Source organism: Spinacia oleracea, chromosome 4 (genome assembly GCF_020520425.1).
Source record: "Spinacia oleracea cultivar Varoflay chromosome 4, BTI_SOV_V1, whole genome shotgun sequence".
Classification (NCBI taxonomy): Eukaryota; Viridiplantae; Streptophyta; class Magnoliopsida; order Caryophyllales; family Amaranthaceae; genus Spinacia; species Spinacia oleracea.
Window position 1 is genome coordinate 129,334,762 of NC_079490.1, and position 4,999 is coordinate 129,339,760.

Consider the following 4,999-nt stretch of genomic DNA (forward strand, 5'->3'; position numbering starts at 1 on the left):
TGTGCATGAGTTGATCAAGTCAATGTCAGGCCTGAAGGTTGATTCTCATAACAGATGTTTTAGGATGGAAGTCCAAGAAACACATGTTCAGGTCCTTCGCACTAAACAAGGGTTGGTGTTCCACTAAGGTTTCATGTGAACTTTATGCTTTCATTATTTGAACGCTTAAGTCTACTAGGAACACCAATAAGCGAAAGGATGGCAGTCTAAATCTTGCTCAATTCACTCCACAATGGGTTTGGTCACTTTAAGCAACTATACATGAGTGAACCAAGAGAAGAAACAGTTGAAGAGTTTGTTCGTCTGGTCAAAAAGACTGAAATAATACTCGACCGTGAAGCCAAGGATTTACTCAAGGCTAAAGGGAGACCCTTCAAGAAAGGTGGAAAGTCCAAGGGCAATGCTGAATCAAATCCCAGAAAGAAGACAAAGCAACACAAGTCCACATCAAGTTGTCTTTATTATGATGGAATTGGCCATTACAAGAGAGAATGTCCAAAATATAAGGAAGATCAGAAGAACGGAACAATCGTTCCATCTTCAGGTATTTTCGTTATAGACTGTACACTTGCAAATTCAACTTCTTGGGTATTAGATACAGGTTGTGGCTCACACTTATGCTCCAATTCACAGGGACTAAGAAGAAGTAGAAGATTAAGCAAGGGTGGAGTCGACCTACGAGTGGGAAATGGAGCAAGGATTGCTGCATTAGCTGTAGGAACTTGTTATTTATCGTTTCCCTCTAGGCTAGTTTTGGAACTGGAAGAATGTTTCCATGTTCCAAGTCTTACTAAAAACATCATTTTTGTTTCTTGCTTAGATGCTAAGGGATTTTCCTTTTTAATAAAAGACAATAGTTTCTCGTTTTATTTTAAAGAGATGTTTTATGGATCTGCTATATTAGTCAATGGACTTTATTTACTAGATCACGACAAACAAGTTTATGACATAAATACCAAAAAGGCCAAAAAGAATGATTCAGATCTCACCTATCTATGGCATTGTCGATTAGGCCATATTAACATGAAGCGCATAGAAAGACTTCAAAAGGTAGCACTAGTAGAAAAAACCCTTGTTGCAGCGGGCTTTTAGACCCTTGTTGCAGCGTACATCGTATGCTGCAACTGGGGGGCCTGCAACAAGTCTGAACTTGTTGCAGCGTATAATGTACGCTGCAAAAAGTGATTTGTTGCACCGTACATATATATGTACGCTACAACAAGTGTGTAAAATTAGGCAAAAATCAAGACTTGTTGCAGCGTACAAAATGATGTACGCTGCAACAGACTGGTTTGTTGCAGCGTACAAATTGTTGTTCGCTGCAACAAACCAGTCTGTTGCAGCGTACATCATTTTGTACGCTGCAACAAGTCTTGATTTTTGCCTAATTTTACACACATGTTGCAGCGAACAAGTATATGCCCCCTGCAACAAAGCTGTGCTTTTGGCGGGAAAATTTTAGTTTTATTTATCTATACCTAGGGTGTCTTGCACCAAATATAGGAACATGTCAACAACAATAAATAAAATATCACAACCTGTAGAACAAATATAAAAAATAATAACTGGTGTTTTGTATACATATATATATATATCCCAAAACCAAAGTGCACGTACTACATTCAAATATACGTTCCAATTTCAATGTACGCATACATTTTAATGTAAACGATTGTTCTATAACAACTAAACCACCTCGATCAAGCGCGCTCAAGCCAATAGTAAATACTTGCGGGTAAAAAACTTAGCCCATTGCTCACGAACCACATCAATTTCCTCACTAGTATAGGCGCATTCCTCGGAGTGTAGACCTTTACAAAAACAGAAATTTCAACTAAGCATTAGATTAAATGCAAATTAAATATCACATTTTAACATTCAAGCAACTAATGACAATGTCCTAATAGTCTTGGAAACTTAAAGCTAAGCATATTAATCATGTAAAAGGTATAAAATGAATTCTTAGGTTATGTAGCTCAAAGTTGGGAGCGAAAATGTCATTTTAGCCTAAATAAAACCTATAACGACCCAATAAGCCTTAAATGTGCGTAAATAGATTGGAATAAGTCTTAGAAAGTTAAAACTATGCATATTAAACATGTAATAAGTATAAAATGAGTCATTAGGTTCTTTAGTTCAAAGTTGGGAGCGAAAATGTCAATCCAGCCTAAATAAGACCTATAACGACCCAATGAACCTTAAATGTGCATAAATAGATTGGAACGAGTCTTGGAAACTTAAAGCTAAGTATATTAATCATTTAAAAGGTTTAAAATGAATTCTTAGGTTCTGTAGCTCAACTTTGGGAGCGAAAATGTCATTTTAGCATAAATAAAACCTATAACGACCCAATGAGCCTTAAATGTACATAAATAGATTGGAATGAGGCTTAGAAAGTTAAAAATATGCATATTAAATATGTAATAACTACAAAATGAGTTCTTAGGTTCTTTAGTTCATAATTGGGAGCAAAAATGTCATTTTAGCCTAAATATGACCTAAAACGACCCAATGAGCCTTAAATGTACATAAATAGATTGGAATGAGTCTTGAAAACTTAAAACTAAGTATATTAATCATGTAAAAGGTTTAAAATGAGTCCTTAGGTTCTTTAGTTCAAAGTTGGGAGCGAAAATGTTATTTTAGCCTAAATATGACCTATAACGACCCAATGAGCCTTAAATGTGCATACATAGATTGGAATGAGTTTTAGATAGTTAAAACTATGCGTATTAAACATGTAATAAGTATAAAATAGTTCTTAGGTTATTTAGTTCAAAGTTGGGTGCGAAAAGGTTATTTTAGCATAAATATGACCTATAACGACCCAATGAGCATTAAATGTGTATAAGTAGATTGGAATGAGTCTTGAAAACTTAAAGTTAAGCATATTAATCATGTAAAAGGTTTAAAAAATGAATCCTTAGGTTCTGTTGCTCAAATTTGGGAGCGAAAATGTCATTTTAGCCTAAATAAAACCTACAAAGACCCAATGAGCCTTAAATGTGCATAAATAGATTGGAATGAGTCTTAGAAAGTTAAAACTATGCATATTAAACATGTAATAAGTATAAAATGAGTCATTAGGTTCTTTAGTTCAAAGTTGGGAGCGAAAATGTCATTTTAGCCTAAAATGCTTCATGCTTAGGAAAAGAAGTGAGAAATCACAACAGACGGGAAAAACTAACCCCCATTATATTACCCAAGCTAAATTACCTGACTCAATCCGGAATTACATGACTCTATTTTTAACCAAATTGAAAAAGTCCAAACCTGAAAATGATCATGACTATTAACCAAAATATAAGCTAACTAAAACTGACCCAAACAGAACAGAATGAATCTTCATCCGAATGTCGCACACTCACATGAACCGAACCAATCTTAACTACAAAAAGCACACCCTCAATGTAACCCCAAACGAAAAGCACCCCTGCAGTTAAGAGTAGTTAAAAATTTGACCTCATCCTTACTAACAGGAACTTCTTAACTGCAGGCTCCTATTTGTACTGTATTTGTCCGCGCAATATTAGCAACAGGGCAGCATTCATGACATTGGTTAAGTAGTTTCTTAAATATGCAAACTAATCAATATTAGTGTATAAGACTGTTAAAATATCTTACTATCTTGCGTACTTCATGGTTTTATTGAGGGGCTAGATTGTTCTTTTACGAGTATAGTTAATAGAAGAACATTGAGGTACATACACTAGAAGAGAACAAATTTCTGTATGTCATATTGCCATGATAGAATAACTAAAAGAAGTCCACCACTCTGATATGATCAATTACAGAATCTAGAATGATTGAGTTCTGCAATACTGTTAGATTTTTAGGAAGAAACTTTTAGCTGCAAGATTGTCTGTGCCTAATTTGAATTCTTTAATTCGATTTATGATCTGTCCCAGGCTGGTAATTTGCGTTATCAGCACAAATTCGGCATTTCTAACTTCTAACAAAAAGAAGTGCCTAGTTCTCAGAAACTTGAATAAGTAGTCAGACACAAGATCTAGAATGCATTACAAGGTTACTATATCCAGATACATGAATCGTCAAATCCTTTCATGATCTATCAATTCTTAATAAACCTTTTCCTATTTTTGGTTTCTAACAATCAGCAGAAAGCAGCTCACATCCACTATGAAAGTTGTATAGTAATTCCATCAAGATGATGAAGAATAGCATGATATTTCTCTTTAGTTTGTAATGACAATGAACACAAACAGAGAGAGCAGTGTGAAATTTTCAAGGATGGTGAGAAAGTAGATAGATCATACCTTCACTTTCTTTGAGTTAGGAATGATCTTTTACAATTTTGTTTTCTCCTTCTTCTGGCTTTTCTAAGGATTTCTGCAGTGTCTAGCTCCAATTCGTCCATAAAATTATTATCTGCATTTCGTGTGACATAAAACAGTGAACTTAGTGGTTATGAATCAGTTTCTGTTTGTAAGGAACGCAAACAACCAACTATGAAAGATAATGAACATACTGCACCATCAAATAATTGTTATTCTAATCTTATCAATTGTTCAATATGTGCCATGAAATTCCAGATGACATAATTCCACAGCCGACAAATGAGATTGCAATATCTAAATCAACTCCGGAATCGTCTGAAGACAGTTCAAGAATATTTACTAAGGTTGGCACACCTGAAAAACTTAGTGTCCAGGATGAAGGAGCTGGGACAAATTTTGAATTTCCTTCCCCATTTCCAACTGCAATTCTGAGGTCAGGCCTGATGGGAATATGGCCACTATCCTCTCAGACAAAAAAAAGTACACAAACATGTGGAACCTGATACACGAACATGTCCTGTCAAATGAAGCAACAACAGCTAGAAAGCAAGAAGTCAAGAAGTCAAAGACGAGGAACAAGGTGATGACAATGACACAAACACATTCCAAACAATTAATGCTTCAGATTCAACCCAGAGTACTGAACTGAAGAAATCTAAGGTAGACGAAGATAATCAAAGTCGAGTCTTTGATCAGTCGGC

General features: G+C 35.2%; 1 long non-coding RNA gene across 1 annotated transcript; it reads right to left on the reverse strand.

Annotated features, from left to right (window-relative positions):
• Positions 1-1,552: 1,552 nt before the first annotated feature.
• LOC130471274 (uncharacterized) lies at positions 1,553-4,782 on the reverse strand. Its single transcript, XR_008931959.1, has 3 exons — positions 4,653-4,782; positions 4,278-4,389; positions 1,553-1,811 (listed from the first exon to the last, which is right to left on the reverse strand). It is a non-coding gene; the product is annotated as an uncharacterized lncRNA (long non-coding RNA).
• Positions 4,783-4,999: the final 217 nt, after the last annotated feature.